Source organism: Prionailurus bengalensis, chromosome B1 (assembly GCF_016509475.1).
Source record: "Prionailurus bengalensis isolate Pbe53 chromosome B1, Fcat_Pben_1.1_paternal_pri, whole genome shotgun sequence".
Classification (NCBI taxonomy): Eukaryota; Metazoa; Chordata; class Mammalia; order Carnivora; family Felidae; genus Prionailurus; species Prionailurus bengalensis.
This window is the reverse complement of record NC_057344.1, coordinates 133129875-133140288: the sequence shown is the minus strand read 5'-3', so window position 1 is coordinate 133140288 and position 10414 is coordinate 133129875.

Sequence of the window (10414 nt, the reverse complement as noted above, 5' to 3'; positions counted from 1 at the left end):
GGATTGTAAATTTGAGCACCATGTTGGGTATAGAGATTACTTAAAAAAAAATAAACTAAAAAAAAAAGAGATGGCAGTTTGATAAACATTATAGTTAAATCTTCTTTGAAGTAAAAATAGCATTATCTTTCCTCTAGAATACATAAGTAATTTATCCTTATTATAAACAATCAAAGAACACATGAAATCATAAGGGAAAAGTAAACACCATCTGAAATTCTACCATCCTGTAATAACCACCATTAACATTTTGCTGATCACAATTTTGTATCTTTTTTATGTGCACCATGTATAATTTTACATAAGTGGGATCTTATGTCTTTCCCTCTTTTCTTTACTCCCTAACTCCTACTCCCACAAATCCTTTTTTTTAATTTTTTTAAAACTTTTATTTATTTGTGAGAGAGAGAGAAAAAAACACCAGTGGGGGAGAAACAGAGAGGGAGACACAAAATCCCAAGCAGGCTCCAGGCTCTGAACTGTCAGCACAGAGCCTGCCATGGGGCTCAAACCCATGAACCCTGAAGATCATGACCTGAGCCTAAGTCGGACACTTAACTGACTGAGCCACCCAGGCACACACACCACCCCCCCAATCCTTTGTAGGGATCAAACTCACAAACTGTGAGATCATGACCTGATCCAAGTTCAAGAGTCAGACACTTAACCAACTGTGCTGCCCAGGCACTCCTGCACTCTCACAAATCCTATTCATAGAAATAGATGGGATGTTCATTATTTATTTTTTGAAAATGAGATTATTATACTAAAAGAAGGAAAAGAGAAATCACTTATTTCCAATGTGCTCTCTTAGCTTAAAAGTAAATCATGAGGGGTGCCTGGGTAGCTTAGTCAGTTAATTGTCTGACTCTTGATTTTGGTTCAGGCCATGATCTCATGGTTCCTGAGTCTGAGCCCCTCATCAGGCTCTGTGCTGACTGCGTGGAACCTGCTTGGGATTCTCTCTCTCCCTCTCTCTCTGCCCCTCCCCAGCTCATGCTCTCTCTCTCTCTCTCTCTCTCTCTCTCTCTGTCGTTCAAAATACATATAAATAAATAAATCATGAAAATTCCTCCAAGACTACTAGTATAGATCTAACTCACTCTTTGTGATGACTCCCTAATATTCCATTGGCTATGCTACAGTTTATTCAATCACTCTCCTATTAAAGGAAATTTCATTTAGTTTTCTTTCTTTCTCCTGCCAATCCAAGAAAGTTTTTAAAAAACATCCATATATGAATATCCTTACTTACAAATATGCCCTTACTTCTATGGAATAGATTCCCTGAGGTTATTTGTGTGACTGCTAAACCTAGGCCAGGGACTGGCAAACAAACTATGACCCATGAGTCAAATCTGGTCTGCCCCTTCCCCTCCATTTTTGCATGGCCTGTGAACTCAGAATGGATTATATATATTTTTAATAGCTGAAAAAAATAAAGAATAATATTTTGTGACACACAAAAATTATCTGAAATTCCAGTTTAAATGTATAAACAAGGTTTTACTGGACCTCAGTCATACTCATTTATTTATACATTGCTTGTGATACTTTCATGATACCATGTCAGAGTTGAATAATCGTGACAAGAACATATGGACTGCATGGTTAAGCATCCAACTCTTGATCTCGACTCAGGTAGTAATCTCATGGTTTGTGGGACTGAGCCCTGCGTCAGGCTCTGCACTATCAGTGCAAAGCCTGCTTGAGATGCTCTCCCTCCATCTCTCTCTGTTCTTGCTTTGCGTGCATGCTCTCTCTCAAAATAAATACATAAAAATTCAAAAAAAGAATATATGGACTGCAAAGCCCAAAATATTTATGTTATCTGGCTCTATATCTGGCCCTTCGGTATACAAAAGCTTACTGACCCCTGACCTAAGCAATTGATATACTTCTCTTATTGTTATTAGGTGGACAGGGTAATTATTTTAAAATACATTTATTTTATGGTATGAGACGGAAAAATCAATCACTAAGGAATTTGGGGGAGGATTTAAAGCCGTATTTGAATTGTACATATAGTGATTATTCCCTCTGTATAAAAACTATTTTGATATTCAGATTTCAGTAATTACCAGCATAGGTATAATATCTGGGGTGATGGGAAGATACATTCTTTGGACAGGTTGCAGTTAGGATATACGACCTCTGTTTCTTTAACTGTCAAGTTCAGCTTATTCCTTCCCTCTTCATGACTGTCCTACCCACAGTGCCTTTTAGCTGTCTAGGCATGGCCAGGCAACCAGCTGCTACTTGATACACCTGCTAAAATAAGCAGGGACTCACTGTGAGAAGCAGCAATTGAAAAGTATAAGTGAGGAAGCCAAATGACTTATGACTAATTCTTGGCAGAAACAGCAAGAGGGTAACAGATTACGGATAGATCACCTCAGCCCTAAACTGAAAAGTGTGTGTGATAATGGAGTCAAGGAAGGTGCCAAAAGAAAACAAACAAAAAAAAAAAACCAAAAACCAAAAAACAACAACAACAAAAAACCCTACCCTATCTTTATAGATAAACACAGAGAAATAACTGATTTCCCTTTTCTGTAGAAGTGTTCCTAGAATTGGCTGTTGTGATTAAAGCTGCCCTTGAAAAGGGAAGCAATTAACTTAGGATTTTACAGGGAGTTAGGAATTCCAAGAGGCAGGAAAAATGAGCATATAGGAAGACCAGTCAACAGGTCACAGGGGGCAATGTGAGAATTTTCACACTTCAGACTGTCATTTTTGCTGAAGTAGGAAGCGTATTTGTTCACTGTTAGAACTAATGCCCAAGACCTTAAAAGAGAATAATTCCTCCTTTTCCCTTTGCCACCATGCATTCTATTGGATCTGCTGTTAGTCCTCAAGTATTGATGGGGGGCTGGTTCTCTAGATGAAAACTAAAGATGAGGATGCTGGGCATTCCATGGTGGCAAAGCAGATAGAAATCCTGCCTTCACAGAACATGCAATTGGGCAAGAAAAGACAAACCATAAACTCAGTAAATCAGTACATTCTAGACTATTTAGAGGTTGATAGATACAATAGAAAAAATAAAACAGGGAGGGAGTGAGATGGAGAACTATGTCTAATCTTAAAAATCGTGGTCAGGAGAGGCCTCTGGGAGGTGAGACATGAGCCCTGTGCATGTTGGGGATGAGGACTCCAGGGAGGAGAAACCGAGAGAGCAAGTGTTCTGAGGTGAAGCATTCCTGGCTTTGCGAAGGGACTGTAAGGAATCCAGCTGGTTAATGGGAAGGAAACCAGGAGGAGAGTACTTAGGAATGGGGTTGTAGAGCTGAGGGACTTGTGGCTGGATTGCACAGCCGACATGCTCTTTGGCTTTTACTTTGGGTGAAATGAGTGAAAATTTCCCCGTAAAAATGGAGACCTCAGATCTAAGATCTGAAATCCACTCCTAAGTCTCCATATCTTCTGCCACCTTGTTTTGTCCCTCATCATTCATCCTCACTGCCTCCAGATTACCTCTGTTAACACCGGGGCCACCACCAGGGGGCAGTGAGTGAGGCACTTGCCTTCCATGCAAAAGTTAAAGGCAGCGCCAAAAATCTCCATAGTTACTGATTTTCCTTATGTTTCAGTCTCTGAAATGGCACAGTAAAACACTGGTATTGATCCTTGCTTCTTTTAAATTTTGATATTTTGTTCATCATGGCTTTTTGGCATTAGTGTTGATTTTTAGAAATACTGCATTAAATGTTATTTGATTACTTAGACTTTTTGGCATTCTTTCTCTTAAATATTGTGTCCAAGGTGTGTGCCTCACTCACCTCACCCTAGTCCCTGCTCCTATGCTGTCTCTTCTCCCTGTTTCTCCAGTGTCGGTCTAAACCAAGCATCTGTAAACAGCTTCTGTAAAGGCCAGATAGGAAATATTTTAGGCTTTTCAGGCAATATAGTTGCTGTGACACTCTGCCATTGGAGCAGAAAAGCAGCCACAGGTAATGAGCAAACAAGTGTGTTCCGGTATGTTGGAGGTTATGGAGAAGACATGTTGCTACCTAATATTGTCTCCTTCCTTGGTGACAGGAAGGTAACAACCCCTTTGGGGTTGTAAGGCGCTCAGCTAAAAATTACATTTTACAGCATCTCATGCTACTACTACAGCCAGGTGAAGTTTTGGTAAATCAGATGCATGCAGAAATGTGGTATGGGATTTGGGGAAGCAACCTCATTCCTCCTTTTAAGCTGCTTAGAATACAGCTGTGACAGCTAGAACCCTGGCGGTCATCTTGGAACGTGAAGTGTAAATTAGGTTCTCTAATGAAGCAGATAGAAGGTGCGTGAGTTTCTGGAAAATAATGGAGCTGTCAGATGAGCTCCTGACTGCATACCTATGGGGTGGGGAGGAGAGCCAGAGGAAGAGAGAGCTAATCCCAAGCAGGCTCCATGCCCAGTGGGGAGCCCAAGGCAGGGCTTGATCCCACAACACTGGGATCATGACCTGAGCCAAAATCAAGAGTCAGTCGCTCAACTGATTGAGCCACCCAAGCACCCCTTACCTCAGCGCTTTTTATGTGTGAGAGAAATAAACTTGTATTTAAACCATTACTCTGTATTTAAACTATTATTATTTGACAGCTTTTTTATATTCAGATGAAAGTAATCCTAATTTACAGGTAAAGCTGCACTAGTTCACACAGGTTAACAAATTAAGTGAAACAGTGTTTCATATACAAATTTCAGGCAGCCCTCAATTTATTATTGGCTAACATGTTTTGAAGCCCCTGGCTTGAGTGGTAACCATTTCTAGGATTCAGAGGCACTTTTCCTCTTTCTTCCCAGTTCAGGACTATGTTCTGGTGCTCTGAGATTGTTAACATTACAATGCAATGTGTCATGACAATTACAATAATAATATAACATGTGAGTACAGCATTTTGTTTCTTTTCTAAGTAATTTAAATACTAATATCTTCCAATGAGCATGGGAAAGAAAATCATTAAAATCCTTGTGAATAATTGTAAGACTACCTATAGAGAAGAGATGTCAACCATAAGTCAGCCAGCCATGAAAAATGGTTGCTACCATTAAAGAAAAAATAAAGAGGGGCGCCTGGGTGGCTCAGAGGGTTAAGTGGCCAACTTCAGCTCAGGTCATGATCTCAACAGTCTATGAGTTTGAGCCCTGCGTTGGGCTCTGTGCTGACAGCTTGGAGACTGGAGCCTGCTTCAGATTCTGTGTCTCCCTCTCTCTCTGCCCCTCTCCCATTCACGCTCTCTCTTTCAAAAATGAATAAGTGTTAAAAAAAATTTTTTTAAGAAAAAAATAGAGATCAAGTTGACTAATACTGCCACCTAGAGTTAGAAGTCAAAACTACCATTTCTTATCTATAAGCAGGCAGGGTTGCCTGGGTGGCTCAGTCAGTTAAGCCTCTGACTCTTGACTTCAGCCCAGGTAATGATCTCATGGTTCAGTTCGTGAGTTCAAGCCCTGCATCAGGCTCCATGCTGGCAGTACAGAGCCTGCTTGGAATTCTCTCTCTTTGCCCCTCTCCACTCTTGCACAAGCTCTCTCTCTCAAAATAAATAAATAAACTTAAAAAAAAACTGTGTAAGGTTGAAACATCAGGGTTTGTGGAGGTCGGTTCTTTTATTTTGGGTTTTTTTTTTTTTAGTTTTTATTTAAATTCCAGTTAGTTAACATATAGTGTAATACTATTTTCACGTGTATAATATAATGATTCAACAATTCTATACAACACCCAGTGCTCATCACAAGTGGACATCTTTAACCCTCATCACCTATTTCACCCATTCCTCATGCCCTCCTCCCCTTTGGTAACCATCAATTTGTTGTCAAGAGCCTATTTCTTGGTTTGCCTCTCTCTTTCTCTCTCATTTTCCCTTTATTTTGTTTCTTAAATTCCATACATAAGTGAAATCATATGGTATTTGTCTTTCTCTTATTTCACTTAGCGTAATACTCTCTAGCTCCATCCATGTCATTGCAAATGGCAAGATTTCATTCTTTTTTATGGCTGAGAAATATTCCCTTGCATATATATACACATCTTCCTTATTCATTTCATCAGGCAATTGACACTTGGGTTGTTGCCATACTTTGGCTACTGTAGATAATGCTGTGAACATAGGGGTGCATGTGTCCCTTTGAATTAGTATTTTTGTATTCTTTGGGGAAATACCTAGCAGGGAAATTGCTGGATTATAAGGTAGTTCTATTTTTAACTTTTTGAGGAGACTCCATAGTGTTGTGCACGGTGGCTGCACGAGTTTGCATGCCCACCAAGAGTGTAAGAGGGTTTCCCTTTCTCCACCTCTTCACCAACACCTGTTATTTCTTGTCTTGTTCATGTGAGCCATTCTGATAGATAGGTCAGTTTTTTCTCCCACTGACTTGTACCAGCTGTCCTAATTGTCTTGTCCATTTGTGAAGAACCACTTGACATCTGCCAGGGAGCTACCTGTCAGTAACTGGGGTGACAGCTGGAGTGTAATCACAAACTGAGCTAATGTATGGAATGTGTTAGATTTTCCATCTGTCCAGTCTAAGGGCTGTCCTAGCTAAGCAGCACAGAGGATGGACACTGAACTCAGAAGCATCAAGGTTAAAGCAGCAGTGAGCCTAGGAAGAGGATGGCACAGGAAAGCAATGGAATTGCAGTGACCCTTCTCAGGTGTCCTTCTTTCTGATCCTCAGGGATTGACGTCAGGGCTGTTTTCACCCCTCCTGACTGGTTTATTGTCTTTCCTCAGTCCCGTTTGCTTGTAAGGACCTTTTGAAGGTTCATACTCTCTCTCATTCTCTTTGTAACATCCTTCTCACCTCACTTTGAGTAAGTGCTGTTTGGTAGAAAGGCAGTAGAGAAAGGAAGTATGATTTGAATCTGGGGTCTCCCATTTTTCTTACTATTTCTCTTGGGCAAATCGCTAAAATTTCCTGAGGCTTGGGTTATTCTTATCTGTATGCAAGGACATATATGGACCTTATGGGGCGGTTGCAAAACTTACATGGGTAAATCTACTGTGAGGGAAACTGGCATGTGGTAGGTAGTTAGGGAATACTATTTTCTTTTGCTTCTCTCAATTCTCCTGTCTTCCAGAAATCGCTGTTACGAAAAAAGAAAAATAGGTTATTGGTAGGAAAGATTAGGTACAAATTACCTTCAAAGATTGATTTTAAACATATGATGACAGTCAATTTATATTGTTTTTCTGTTTTTTTTCACCTGGGTGTTCTCTCAGAAAGGGAAGCTCATTAGACACAATGATATGGTGGAAAGAAAAATCTTGGGCTATTCCACTCACTTATCTGTAATTTGAAACAAATCACTTTCACATCTCTGAGCCTAAATTCTTCATCTGTGAAATAGGAACAGTGTTCTTTCCCATGCCTACCCACTCTGTGCTTCTGAGGACACATGAGGCAAAACAGCTGGAAGGATTTTGCAAAATGTAAATACTAATGTGAGCGATAATTATTATGTTTTGTGTACTCAGTAAAGATGAAATCTATGAACCACGGATTTTACTTAATTAATTCAGCTGATAGTCACTGAGTGCCCTTTAAGTGCCAGGCACTATATTTCACATATATTGTATAACAGACACTTTGCTAGGCTTTGGTGAGGCTACAAAGATGTTAAGGTGTTTCACAGAGTTGGTTGGGCAAAGACGGAATAATATAACCATATGGAGTGAAATTAGTTTCAAGTTGGGGTGTGTGTATACTAAGGGCATCATTTGTTGTAAGAGCCTAGAAAGAGGAGTAACTGATATTATGGAGTCCAAGAAAGACTTCATAGAAAAGGCCTATCAGATGCACATATTTTCAAAAATTTTCCCCATAAGGGGGGAAAAGGAAATTCTAGACAGAAGATACATTATGAACAAAGGCATAGAATTGGAAAAAAGCAAGTAGGCAATTGGAAAAGGCAGGCTGTTCATTGTGAAAATAGTCCCTGTGTATGGGTGGGTATATGAGGGTGTGATGCCTGTTGGTGAGATGCAGCTGGAAAGGTCAGTCACAAGCAGATTACACAGGGCCGTAAATTATACACAAAGGATTTTGTATTTATTTTTCTGTAGCAATAGGCCTATTTAAAAAGCTAAGTAATATGATCAGACCTGTGTTTTCTGCATATAACTCTTAGGAGAATATATAAGATCAATTAGAGATGCCAGATATTAGAGATACAGACATGTGAGAGATCATTGCAAAAGAGCTGAGGAAGGGTAGGAGTGGTGGAGGTAGAAAATGGGTAGAAAATGAAATGTTGCTGATCTGAGCCCACATCCATCGTTCAGCAACTAATTAGTTCAGGAAGGATTTTGCAGTGGGGAGGGAATATGAGATGAATCGGGAGTTGTCTAGGTGGAATGGTTGTGAGGATGTGCCATCAACCTGAGGGGGGCACAAGAGGAGAGATCAGAGACCTTGAAGAGTGTGTTATAGTGGAAATTAAATAGGCTTTCTAGCCAAATTGACCAATGTTAATATCCTGTCACTCACATGCAAAGGAATTGAGCCTGATTCCTTACCCACAAATGAGAATAATAATATCTATTTTACATGATTGATACACGATACAGAAAATACTTGTTGCTTATCTCCTTAGCGTCCCTTCTCCAGTTCTGCCAGCAACATGCCCAGCTTTCATTTTGGAATCTGCCTACTCCTCATTCTCAGACCAACTGCTTGGGTGAGGTTCCACCCCCATGTAGCCAACAAATCTGCCAAGTGACTGACTCGATCTCCTGGCGGCCTTGATTGGCTCAGGGGGAGACACGTGAGAGCATCACACCTAAACACCACATTCTCCAAGGCTGTGAAGCAGAGAGTTGGATATAAAGATTAGAGTTGTCATGAGGGAGAGAACTATAGTTACCATGTCTGGTCTGCTGTTAGTGTCTGATCAAGGATGTAGAAGTGGCTGCTTTTCAGTACAAAACCGAAACATGGAAATAAGGCAGAGAACGGAGAGTAGATCCTGGGAGGCTCTAGGTGTCATTGAAATTAAAGGGTTGTTTGTCACCCAAGTATCTCATGATCTATTTCAGGGCATAAGAATATCTTTTATTACACACAAGGCAATTCAGCTAGGGTTTGATGCCTACTAAGATGACCATTTAACCTCAAAAATTACTCCTACCTCTATATTATTAATGTTTTTGTTTGTTATTTTGTAGCAAGGAGGAGTTTGGAAGTTCTTTGGAAAAATAAATGTGGTGTATAGTTAAAAATAAATAAATAAATAAATAAGGGTTAGAGTTGTCAAAACTCTCTTGCTATCTCAAAGGAGCTGGAAGATGAAGTCCTCATAGCAGGAGATAGGGTGAAGAGGTACAGAGAAATGGAATCATTAGGACATTAAGCACTTGTTTTCTTTTTAGGATCTTTTTTTTTTTTTTAATTTTTTTTTCAACGTTTATTTATTTTTTTGGGGACAGAGAGAGACAGAGCATGAACGGGGGAGGGGCAGAGAGAGAGGGAGACACAGAATCGGAAACAGGCTCCAGGCTCTGAGCCATCAGGCCAGAGCCCGACGCGGGGCTCGAACTCACGGACCGCGAGATCATGACCTGGCTGAAGTCGGACGCTTTACCGACTGTGCCACCCAGGCGCCCCTAGGATCTTATTTTTAAGTAATCTTACACCCAATGTGGGGCTCAAACTCACAACCCCGAGATCAAAAGTCACATGCCAGCCAGTTTCCCTGACATTAAGTCCTTGTTGACAGTCTTTCCTGAAATCAGCCATGCTGATTGGACTTTTTAGTATGTGAATGTCAGAAAACTCTAAGTTAGGCAATCTGTGCAATAACAAGTACCTTCCAAAAATTCAGGGACTTACAACAATGAACACTGATTTCTCACTTATGCTACAAAGATTACCTGTAACTCTGCTAGGTTATTGTTTCTAATCTGGGACCCAGGATGATGAAGCTAATCTCAATCTGGAAAATCAACAGTTGTAATAGAGGGAAAAGAGAGTAGGTAAATAATTGTTGGCCCTTAAACCATCTGCCCAGAAGACACTCCATGCTTGCACGTCATTGGCCAGAACACATTCACATGCTCAAGCTTGATGCTATAGGGCAGAGAGGCAAATCAAATATTTTTGAATAAGCATAATGCAATCTACAGTAAATTTCCCTTTTGCTTCAATGAGCTTAGGTCATTATTTTCTGTCACTTGCAACCAAAAGAATCTTAACTGAGAAAAACTGATGAAAGAACTAAAGTAGGTATTTTACATAAAATAGCCAACACATAGAGTGCCTGAGTGGCTCAGTCAGTTAAGCATCTGACTCTTGATTTGGGCTCAGGACATGATCTCACCATTGGTGAATTTGTGCCCTGTGTCGGGCTCTGCGCTGACAGTGTCAGCCTGCTTGGGATTCTCTCTTCCTTTCTCTGTGCCCTTCCCCTGCTCACGCTATC